Raw genomic sequence first — 12,822 nt, forward strand, 5'->3', positions numbered from 1 at the left:
GCGCAATCACGAAACAGGCTTGTCGGGATGATTCTGTAGTTTTCGTGAATTTTTCCAATATCACTACATATTTATAATTATATATGTATAAAAATGAAAGTTTCTCCTGATTGTATAAGTGTCAGCAAGCTTAGATCAAGCTCTCTCAGCAACTTTAGATTAAGCTCTTTCAGCAATCTTGTCCAATGTTGAACTGATCGATTGTTAAGACGTTTTTTCATTTTGTAAAATACATTATGGAACTTTTAAGCGTAATCACAACACCTTAAGAGACACTTAGACTTAAACATCCGATTGCTCCGAATTTACTTGAGAATGCAAATTTAGATGTGACTTAATATTCCTTTACATCCCCTTCTTGAAATTATCTATAAATATATATCATCCCCTTATTGAAATTATATACATTAAATCCCTTGAAGAGTGAAAAATCACGAAACAAGCTTGTCGGGATGAATCTGTAGTTTTCGTGATTTCTTTCAACATCACTACATATTTACAAATATATATGTATAAAAATGAAAGTTTCTCTGGATTATATAAGTGTCAGCAAGCTTAGATCAAGCTCTTTCAGCAACCTTAGATCAAGCTCTTTCAGCAATCTTGTCCAATGTTCAACTGATCGATTGTTAAGAAATGTTTCCATTTTGTATAATATATTAGGGAATTTTTAAGCGTAATCACAACACCTTAAGAGACACTTAGACTTGCACATCTGATAGCTCCGAGTGTACTCGAGAATGCAAATTTAGATGTGACTTAACATCCATTTAAACATCCTCTTATTGAAATTATATATGTAAATATATCATCCCCTTATTGAAATTATATACATTAAATCCCCTGAAGAGTGCGCAATCACGAAACAGGCTTGTCGGGATGATTCTGTAGTTTTCGTGAATTTTTCCAATATCACTACTTATATATAATTATATATGTATAAAAATGAAAGTTTCTCCTGATTGTATAAGTGTCAGCAAGCTTAGATCAAGCTCTCTCAGCAACTTTAGATTAAGCTCTTTCAGCAATCTTGTCCAATGTTCAACTGATCGATTGTTAAGACGTTTTTTCATTTTGTATAATCATTATGGAATATTTAAGCGTAATCACAACACCTTAAGAGACACTTAGACTTGAACATCCGATTGCTCCGAATTTACTCGAGAATGCAAATTTAAATGTTACTTAATATTCCTTTACATCCCCTTATTGAAATTATCTATAAAAATATATCATTCCCTTATTGAAATTATATACATTAAATCCCTTGAAGAGTGGAAAATCACGAAACAAGCTTGTCGGGATGAATCTGTAGTTTTCGTGATTTCTTTCAACATCACTACATTTATATAAATATATATGTAGAAAAATGAAAGTTTCTCCGGATTAAATAAGTGTCAGCAAGATTAGATCAAGCTCTTTCAGCAACCTTAGATCAAGCTCTTTCCGCAATCTTGTCCAATGTTCAACTGATCGATTGTTAAGGAATGTTTCATTTTGTATAATATATTATGGAACTTTTAGAAACACCTTAAGACACACTTAGACTTGCACATCCGATTGATCCGAATGTACTCGAGAATGCAATTTTAGATGTGACTTAACATCCATTTAAACATCCTCTTATTGAAATTATATATATAAATATATCATCCTCTTATTGAAATTATATACATTAAATCCCTTGAAGAGTGCGCAATCACGAAACAGGCTTGTCGGGATGATTCTGTAGTTTTCGTGAATTTTTCCAACATCACTACTTATATATAATTATATATGTATAAAAATGAAAGTTTCTCCTAATTGTCTAAGTGTCAGCAAGCTTAGATCAAGCTCTCTCAGCAAATTTAGATTAAGCTCTTTCAGTAATCTTGTCCAATGTTCAACTGATCGATTGTTAAGGAATGTTTCATTTTGTATAATATATTATGGAACTTTAAGAGACACCTTAAGACACACTTAGACTTGCACATCCGATTGATCCGAATGTACTCGAGATTGCAAATTTAGATGTGACTTAACATCACTTTAAACATTCCCTTATTGAAATTATATATATAAATATATCATCCCCTTATTGATATTATATTAATTAAATCCTATAAAGAGTGAGCAAACACGAAACAAGCTTGTCAGGATGAATCTGTAGTTCTCGTCAATTTTTCAACATCACTACTTATATATAAATATATATCTATAAAAATGAATGTTTCTCCGGATTGTATAAGTGTCATCAAGCTTAGATCAAGCTCTTTCAGCAATCTTGTTCAATGTTCAACTGATCGATTGTTAAGAAATGTTTCCATTTTGTATAATATATTAGGGAATCTTTAAGCGTAATCACAACACCTTAAGAGACACTTAGACTTGCACATCTGATAGCTCCGAGTGTACTCGAGAATGCAAATTTAGATGTGACTTAACATCCATTTAAACATCCCCTTATTGAAATTATATATATAAATATATCATCCCCTTATTGAAATTATATACATTAAATCCCCTGAAGAGTGCGCAATCACGAAACAGGCTTGTCGGGATGATTCTGTAGTTTTCGTGAATTTTCCAATATCACTACTTATATATAATTATATATGTATAAATATGAAAGTTTCTCCTGATTGTATAAGTGTCAGCAAGCTTAGATCAAGCTCTCTCAGCAACTTTAGATTAAGCTCTTTCAGCAATCTTGTCCAATGTTGAACTGATCGATTGTTAAGACGTTTTTTCATTTTGTAAAATACATTATGGAACTTTTAAGCGTAATCACAACACCTTAAGAGACACTTAGACTTAAACATCCGATTGCTCCGAATTTACTTGAGAATGCAAATTTAGATGTGACTTAATATTCCTTTACATCCCCTTCTTGAAATTATCTATAAATATATATCATCCCCTTATTGAAATTATATACATTAAATCCCTTGAAGAGTGAAAAATCACGAAACAAGCTTGTCGGGATGAATCTGTAGTTTTCGTGATTTCTTTCAACATCACTACATATTTATAAATATATATGTATAAAAATGAAAGTTTCTCTGGATTGTATAAGTGTCAGCAAGCTTAGATCAAGCTCTTTCAGCAACCTTAGATCAAGCTCTTTCAGCAACCTTAGATCAAGCTCTTTCAGCAATCTTGTCCAATGTTCAACTGATCGATTGTTAAGAAATGTTTCCATTTTGTATAATATATTAGGGAATTTTTAAGCGTAATCACAACACCTTAAGAGACACTTAGACTTGCACATCTGATAGCTCCGAGTGTACTCGAGAATGCAAATTTAGATGTGACTTAACATCCATTTAAACATCCTCTTATTGAAATTATATATATAAATATATCATCCCTTATTGAAATTATATACATTAAATCCCTGAAGAGTGCGCAATCACGAAACAGGCTTGTCGGGATGATTCTGTAGTTTTCGTGAATTTTTCCAATATCACTACTTATATATAATTATATATGTATAAAAATGAAAGTTTCTCCTGATTGTATAAGTGTCAGCAAGCTTAGATCAAGCTCTCTCAGCAACTTTAGATTAAGCTCTTTCAGCAATCTTGTCCAATGTTCAACTGATCGATTGTTAAGACGTTTTTTCATTTTGTATAATCATTATGGAATATTTAAGCGTAATCACAACACCTTAAGAGACACTTAGACTTGAACATCCGATTGCTCCGAATTTACTCGAGAATGCAAATTTAAATGTTACTTAATATTCCTTTACATCCCCTTATTGAAATTATCTATAAAAATATATCATTCCCTTATTGAAATTATATACATTAAATCCCTTGAAGAGTGGAAAATCACGAAACAAGCTTGTCGGGATGAATCTGTAGTTTTCGTGATTTCTTTCAACATCACTACATATATATAATTATATATGTATAAAAATGAAAGTTTCTCCTGATTGTCTAAGTGTCAGCAAGCTTAGATCAAGCTCTCTCAGCAAATTTAGATTAAGCTCTTTCAGTAATCTTGTCCAATGTTCAACTGATCGATCGTTAAGGAGTGTTTCATTTTATATAATATATTATGGAACTTTAAGAGACACCTTAAGAGACACTTAGACTTGCACATCCGATTGATCCAAGTGTACTCGAGAATGCAAATTTAGATGTGACTTAACATCCTTTTAAGCATCTCGTTATTGAAATTATATATATAAATATATCATCCCCTTATTGAAATTATATATACATTAAATCCCCTGAAGTGTGAGCAATAAAGAAACAGGCTTGTCGGGATAAATCTGTAGTTTTCGTGATTTTTTCCAACATTACTATATACATATAAATATATATGTATAAAAATGAAAGTTTCTCCGGATTGTATATAATGATTTTACTGAGCCTTCAACTTGGTGCTTTGAGCCTTCATCAGAAAGATATAAGTAATTATATACAGTTGTTTTTCATTTTTATACGCTTAGGAGATCTAATTGTATTAGCGGGTGGGTTAATGTGATTGGATGTGGTGAAATGCGTTGGAATTGGTATTAGTGTATTGTGAATAAGATCGGTGTTAATATTATTATAGTGTTTGTTGTTGTTTTGGTGTTGTTTGTACTTTGCAGTTTTTTTGTCCTTTTTCTTTAGTTGAGAGTATATGATGGGTATGTCGATATTGTTAGGGAGTGTTTCATTTTGTATAATATATTATGAAACTTTAAGAGACACCTTAAGAGACACTTAGACTTGCACATCCGATTGATCCGAGTGTACTCGAGAATGCAAATTTAGATGTGACTTAACATCACTTTAAACATCCCCTTATTGAAATTGTATATATAAATATATCATCCCTTATTGAAATTATATACATTAAATTCCCTGAAGAGTGAGCAATCACGAAACAGGCTTGTCGGGATGAGTCTGTAGTTTTCGTGAATTTTTTCAACATCACTACTTATATATAGTTATATATGTATAAATATGAAAGTTTCTCCCGATTGTATAAGTGTCAGCAAGCTTAGATCAAGCTCTCTCAGCAACTTTAGATTAAGCTCTTTCAGCAATCTTGTCCAATGTTGAACTGATCGATTGTTAAGACGTTTTTTCATTTTGTAAAATACATTATGGAACTTTTAAGCGTAATCACAACACCTTAAGAGACACTTAGACTTAAACATCCGATTGCTCCGAATTTACTCGAGAATGCAAATTTAGATGTGACTTAATATTCCTTTACATCCCCTTCTTGAAATTATCTATAAATATATATCATCCCCTTATTGAAATTATATACATTAAATCCCTTGAAGAGTGAAAAATCACGAAACAAGCTTGTCGGGATGAATCTGTAGTTTTCGTGATTTCTTTCAACATCACTACATATTTATAAATATATATGTATAAAAATGAAAGTTTCTCTGGATTGTATAAGTGTCAGCAAGCTTAGATCAAGCTCTTTCAGCAACCTTAGATCAAGCTCTTTCAGCAAACTTAGATAAAGCTCTTTCAGCAACCTTAGATCAAGCTCTTTCAGCAACCTTAGATCAAGGTCTTTCAGCAATCTTGTCCAATGTTCAACTGATCGATTGTTAAGAAATGTTTCCATTTTGTATAATATATTAGGGAATTTTTAAGCGTAATCACAACACCTTAAGAGACACTTAGACTTGCACATCTGATAGCTCCGAGTGTACTCGAGAATGCAAATTTAGATGTGACTTAACATCCATTTAAACATCCTCTTATTGAAATTATATATATAAATATATCATCCCCTTATTGAAATTATATACATTAAATCCCCTGAAGAGTGCGCAATCACGAAACAGGCTTGTCGGGATGATTCTGTAGTTTTCGTGAATTTTTCCAATATCACTACTTATATATAATTATATATGTATAAAAAGGAAAGTTTCTCCTGATTGTATAAGTGTCAGCAAGCTTAGATCAAGCTCTCTCAGCAACTTTAGATTAAGCTCTTTCAGCAATCTTGTCCAATGTTCAACTGATCGATTTTTAAGACGTTTTTTCATTTTGTATAATCATTATGGAATATTTAAGCGTAATCACAACACCTTAAGAGACACTTAGACTTAAACATCCGATTGCTCCGAATTTACTCGAGAATGCAAATTTAGATGTGACTTAATATTCCTTTACATCGCCTTCTTGAAATTATCTATAAATATATATCATCCCCTTATTGAAATTATATACATTAAATCCCTTGAAGAGTGAAAAATCACGAAACAAGCTTGTCGGGATGAATCTGTAGTTTTCGTAATTTCTTTCAACATCACTACATATTTATAAATATATATGTATAAAAATGAAAGTTTCTCTGGATTGTATAAGTGTCAGCAAGCTTAGATCAAGCTCTTTCAGCAACCTTAGATCAAGCTCTTTCAGCAAACTTAGATAAAGCTCTTTCAGCAACCTTAGATCAAGCTCTTTCAGCAAACTTAGATAAAGCTCTTTCAGCAACCTTAGATCAAGCTCTTTCAGCAACCTTAGATCAAGCTCTTTCAGCAATCTTGTCCAATGTTCAACTGATCGATTGTTAAGAAATGTTTCCATTTTGTATAATATATTAGAGAACCTTTAAGCGTAATCACAACACCTTAAGAGACAGTTAGACTTGCACATCCGATTGATCCGAGTGTACTCGAGAATACAAATTTAGATGTGACTTAACATCCCTCTAAATATCCCCTTATTGAAATTATATGTATAAATATATCATCCCCTTATTGATATTATATATACTAAATCCTATGAAGAGTGAACAATCACGAAACAAGCTTGTCAGAATGAACCTGTAGTTTTCATCATTTTTTCAACATCACTACTTATATATAAATATATATAAGTTTGAAAATTTGTAATCCAGGCATTGAAAAAAAATTAAAAAAAATCCGGAGAAAAAAAAAAAAAAAAAAAAAAAAAAAATCCGGAGAAACGTTTTATCTTTTATATAAATATATATGTATAAAAATGAATGTTTCTCCGGATTGTATAAGTGTCAGCAAGCTTAGATCAAGCTCTTTCAGCAACCTTAGATCAAGCTCTTTCAGCAATCTTGTCCAATGTTCAACTGACTCGATTGTTAGGGAGTGTTTCCATTTTGTATAATATATTAGAGAAGCTTTAAGCGTAATCACAACACCTTAAGAGACAGTTAGAATTGCACATCCGATTGATCCGAGTGTACTCGAGAATGCAGATTTAGATGTGACTTAACATCCCTTTAAATATCCCCTTATTGAAATTATATGTATAAATATATCATCCCCTTATTGATATTATATATACTAAATCCTATGAAGAGTGAGCAATCACGAAACAAGCTTGTCGTGATGAATCTGTAGTTCTCGCGATTTTTTTCAACATCACTACATATATATATATATATATATTGATAAGAAGCCAAGTGATTGCTCACTCTTCAGGAGATTTTGTGTATTCATTAAAGCCCCTGAAGAGTGAGCAATCACGAAACAGGCTTGTCGGGATGAAATTGTAGTTTTTGTGTATTTTCTTCTTCTTATCAATATTTACGCTCTGCTCTCGGGCATCGAGCACTGTTTTATACGGAAAATCATAAATTATAAACTTCCTATATATATATATATATAAGTATAAAAACGAGAGATTCTCCGGATTGTATAGATTTCAGCAAGCTTAGATCAAGCTCTTTCAGCAAACTTGTTTAATGTTGAACTGATGGGTTGTTAAGGAGTGTTTTCAGTTTGTATAATATATTATGGAACCTTTAAGCCTAGTTTCCATTAAATCGTAGGAGTCGTAAATATCGCGTCGCATACGTCGCTACGACTTCTGCGACTTAATGGAAACTTGATTCGAAGCGATTAAGACGACAATTGCGATAAAGTCGTAAGGATAGGTTTGTGGCGATTTTTGCGATGACGATTGCGACTGTTGATGCAAAATCATTTTAATGGAAACGTCCCTGCGATAATTTAAGAGCAATGCAGCATACCAGAAACCATAGCGCGCCGCTTTTCAGGTAGAGTTCAGGCTACGCCGGCACCCGCGACCCACCCGCATCTATAAAAACAAAATGGCGGCCACTACAAACGAAGTTTTTATGGAAATTGTAAGACAGTATCCAGTTTTATATGATCGCTTTTCAAAAGATTTTAAAGATAAATTCAAGAAAGAAAGCGCTTGGAGTAAAGTGGCGGAAACTACTGGATTGTCTGTTGAAGATTGCATTAAGAAGTACAAAAATATACGGACTAATTACGTTCGTAATTGGAAGAAAAGAAAACCGTCAGGCTCAGGAAGAGAATCTGATAACAGCGAAAATTCCCAAAAATGTTACCAATGGCTGGATACGTTCATTGAGCATCGGAAAACATTTACCAATCTACCCTCATCTTTCCATTCAGTGGGCACAACATCCGATGCAGAATCTAGTGTCAGCGAATTTCACCACTTGGAAAATGATTCATCCATATCACAGGATGATATGGAAGAAGGCGAGGAAGACATTGATTCTTTTGAAAATATGTCAAACATAACAGTTTCATCCTCTCCAGAGATCGCCCCTTCTTCAATGAAAAATAAACAAAATTGTACAAAACGAAACACAAGTGATATGAGAAATGAGCAAAACAATAGACCATGGGCAAAGGGTTCCAAAAAGGTGAAAAAGTGCGACATTGACGATGCATTCTTGAAAACAATCAATAATTTTGAAAAGTCATTCAGCTCAAAATTAGAAGATAAATCCCAAGATGATGAGGATTTACTGTTTTGTAAAAGTTTAGTTCCTCAAATCAGAAGGCTGCCACCTGAAACAAAAGGATTGGCCAAGTGTCAAATTTTGCAGTTGCTCCAAGGTTTTGAATTTGGCACACCACTAACAACCCCAGCAGCTACAACTTCTTTCTGTAGACCTTCTTCTACAGCTAATGTCCCTTATCTACGAGATGAATTTGGTGCACCCTCAAGTTTCCATACCTTTAATCAGGCAGTATCTAGGGAATTTCCCACCTACAAATAGTTGTAGTGCTTTAAATAGTACGTGTCGCTTTGAATTTTTATTGTGCCTGTACTGGCATAATTTCTCAAGAAATGCAAATGAGATTTAGAAAAAGTAAAACTCTTTTTTATTGGTTTAGTTCATATTGGATGATTCTATAGCAATTTTATGGCAAAGAGTAAACATGTACATAACTTTACAATGAACATGATTGTTTTTTTATAACGTATATAATAATAACAATAAATCTTCAATTGAGTTTGGCTTACAATGAGTTAATACATTTTGTTTCAAGAATAAAAATTTTTGTTAGTTTGAGGAGATATTCATTTACCATTTATACCATAAAAATTACCATCTAGTTCTAGAAATTGCAAAAAATACAAAAATATATGCACTTAGAAGAAGACAATTGGTCATTAAGGTTCTTGAACTGGCAGCAATGGTCCCAAGTTTGTTACATGAGCCAATTGCTATGGAACCTGTCCTTCTTCACTGTTGAATTAGGAACAATATGTATTTCGTACATACGTAGACTCGTAAGAGCATCTGTTTCTGGCCATTCGTGGAAGCTGGTTCAAGCCACCGCTTCCTTCATCAACAATTGATCGCCAGTCACCTTTAACAATGTCACCTGATGTGTTGCTAGAATCCACAAATCCTTGTGGAGTGTAGAATGAATTATCTGTCATAATCAGATAATTATGTAGGCATAGAGTTGCTTTAACAATGTTAATTATTCCCTTTAATCCACCCCTTAAAGGCCGTCTGTATACCCTCAATCTGGCAGCTAAAATGCCAAAGGAATTTTCAATGGTGCGACGACATTTGGATAGTCTGTAGTTAAACACTCGCTGTTCTATTGTTAAGGAGCTGCCTGGATATGGTTTGATTAACCAAGGTTTCAGAGGGAATGTATTATCACCCACTATTACATAAGGAAGAGTGAATGTTCCTCTTAAAGTAGGACTTGGTATAGCCATTCGTCCATGGGTAAATGCCTGCCCAAATTGAGATTCTTCAAATATAGCAGCATCATTATCTCTACCATATCCACCAACATCGACCATTGTAAATGTATACTTAGCATCACACATTGCCATAATGACAATGGTAAAGAAGTTTTTGTAATTGAAAAAGGCAGACCCACTTCTTTTGGGACATTCTATAGCCACATGTTTTCCGTCTAGAGCACCAAGGCAGTTTGGGAAATTCCATTCATTTTCAAAAACTTTTGCTATCCTCAAAAAATCATTTTCTGATGTGAGACATTTCAAATAAATATTGCTCAATGCAACCCAAATAGCATGTGTTGTTTCTATAATTGCATTGCTCACAGTAGTTTTACCAAGTCTAAATGCAAATGATTGACTTTGTTGTGAATCTCCACTGGCCAAAAATCTCAATGTTAGGATAAGTCTCTCTTGAGGAGAAATAGGTGTTCTGCTATTGCATGGTTTTTTTGTGATAAGAGGTGCCACTATTGAGAGCAAGTGTTCAAATCGCTCAGGTGACATCCTAAAATATCTTAAGATAAAAATATATACATCAGGGTTTCCAGCACGCAAATTTGGTCCTGCAATGCAAATTTTTTTTGTGCAGACTTTTTAAGCAATGAAAACTTACAATGCTCAGAAATTCACGTTACAGGACCGTTGTGGGGATGGCTACGTAACTGAATGCCATTATATTTCCCTTCAAATTTAATTAAGCAAAATTTTCAGTTTATGAAAATTAACTTGGTTTCACCTGTAAAACTATTAAGTTGCGTACCTGAAATAAAATTCTCTGTCTCCTAATTTTAGCTCTTGAACTAGATTAAAATAGTCACTATAGCGCCATCGTTTAGTCTCAGTAAAAATACTGCGAACCCAGAATCTGTGCTTTCGTTTTCTTGCTTTTGTATATAATCTCCACAGGCCGAGTAAGCTCAGAAAGCAGCCAAAGTGAAATAATACAAGCGCCTCGTCAACAATCTTTGACTCCATTTTGAATTTGTCACAAACGAGTGGACGCGACTCAACACGCGACTGCGATTTAATGGAAACGTGTCAATAGCAAAGTTGTGACGACATTCGCACTCCGATCCTTGCAACCATTACGACTCTTACGATTTAATGGAAACCAGGCTTTAAGCGTAATCACAACACCTTAAGAGACACTTAGACTTGCACATCCGATTGATATGAATGTACTCGAGAATACAAATTTAGATGTGACTTAACATTCCTTTACACACCCTTATTGAAGTTATCTATAAAAATATATCATCCCCTTCTTGAAATTATATACATTAAATCCCCTGAAGAGTGAAAAATCACGAAACAAGCTTGTCGGGATGAATCTGTAGTTTTCGTGATTTTATTCAACATCACTACACATATATGAATATATATGTATAAAAATGAAAGTTTCTCCGGATTGTATAAGTGTAAGCAAGCTTTGATCAAGCTCTTTCAGCAACCTTAGATGAAGCTCTTTCCGCAATCTTGTCCAATGTTCAACTGACTCGATTGTTAAGGAATGTTTCATTTTGTATAATATATTATGGAACTTTAAGAGACACCTTAAGACACACTTAGACTTGCACATCCGATTGATCCGAATGTACTCGAGAATGCAAATTTAGATGTGACTTAACATCCCTTTAAACATCCCTTTATTGAAATTATATACATTAAATCCCCTGAAGAGTGAAAAATCACGAAACAAGCTTGTCGGGATGAATCTGTAGTTTTCGTGATTTTTTTCAACATCACTACATATCTATATATATATATATGTATAATAATATTAAGGATTCTCTGGATTTTTATTTTGAAATTTTTTGATTAAGCTTTCAACTCGGTGCTTCGAGCCTTCGTCAGAATGTAAGAATATATTATTTGCAAAGATTTTATAGGCGTTTGGAGCGTCTGATTGGTTGGTTAGTTGTTGAGTAATATTATTGGAGTATAAGATGCGTTGTCATGGTTTCGGGTGTATGGATTGCGTTAATGAAATTCGAGTGTTTTATTTGAGTCGTTGTGTTATTAGTTTGTTGTTTTGGTTTGTCTTTAGTTGGGGATGTCAATATGTCTGTTTATTGTGTTGTTGTCTTTGCTGTACCATGCCTCTTTGAATTCTCGTGCCTGTTTTGTCTGTGCGCGTCCAAGAAGTTGCGTTTTTGTCCAGTCAAATGTGTGGTTGGTATCCTAGGTATGTTCTGCTGGTAGTGATTTTGGGTCGCGCCGTTTGATGGCATTCTTGTGTTCAGTGAGTCTTGTTTCAATTTTCTTGGATGTTTGTCCTATGTACTGTTTGGGGCAATCTTTACATGGTATCATGTAGATCGCGTTGGTTGTGTCAAATGTCGTTGTTCGGTCTTTATGTTCAGTGAAGTATGATTTGAGTTTGTGTGTTGGTTTATGTGCGATGTCTATTTTGAATGGTCGGAGTAGTCTTGATGTCATTTCTTATGTTTCGTTTATATATGGTATTGTCACTATTTTTACTGGTTCGTCTGTATCTTCGTTAGGTTTTTCAGTTTGTGGCTTGTTGTGTATTTTGTTTAATACTTTGTTGATAAAGTTTCGTGGGTAATTGTTGTTTATGAATGTAGAGTATAAGTAGTTGCGTTCATTCTTCTTGGCTTCTTCTGTATTGCAGTGTGTTTTAATCCTGTTAAAGAGAGTTCGTATGCAACTAATTTTGTGTTGTGTTGGGTGATAGCTATTAAAGTTGAGTATTTGGTCTGTGTGTGTATTTTTGCGGAATACTTGTGTATTTAATGTGCCGTCATGTGATCTGGTAAGTAGAATATCTAAGGAAGGTAAGCTGTTTTCATTTTGCATAATATATTGTACAAAATGA

The 12,822-nt window shown here is 33.5% G+C and overlaps 1 protein-coding gene and 1 long non-coding RNA gene across 3 annotated transcripts in view; both read right to left on the reverse strand.

The window, feature by feature from the left end:
* LOC124454497 (collagen triple helix repeat-containing protein 1-like) overlaps positions 1-12,822 on the reverse strand; it is a 105,970-nt gene that overhangs the window by 24,784 nt on the left and 68,364 nt on the right. The window lies entirely within an intron of this gene.
* LOC124454511 lies at positions 20-3,288 on the reverse strand. Its single transcript, XR_006951479.1, has 2 exons — positions 3,114-3,288; positions 20-578 (listed from the first exon to the last, which is right to left on the reverse strand). It is a non-coding gene; the product is annotated as an uncharacterized LOC124454511 (long non-coding RNA).

This window comes from Xenia sp. Carnegie-2017, unplaced genomic scaffold (genome assembly GCF_021976095.1).
Source record: "Xenia sp. Carnegie-2017 unplaced genomic scaffold, XeniaSp_v1 HiC_scaffold_3, whole genome shotgun sequence".
NCBI classification, from domain to species: Eukaryota; Metazoa; Cnidaria; class Anthozoa; order Malacalcyonacea; family Xeniidae; genus Xenia; species Xenia sp. Carnegie-2017.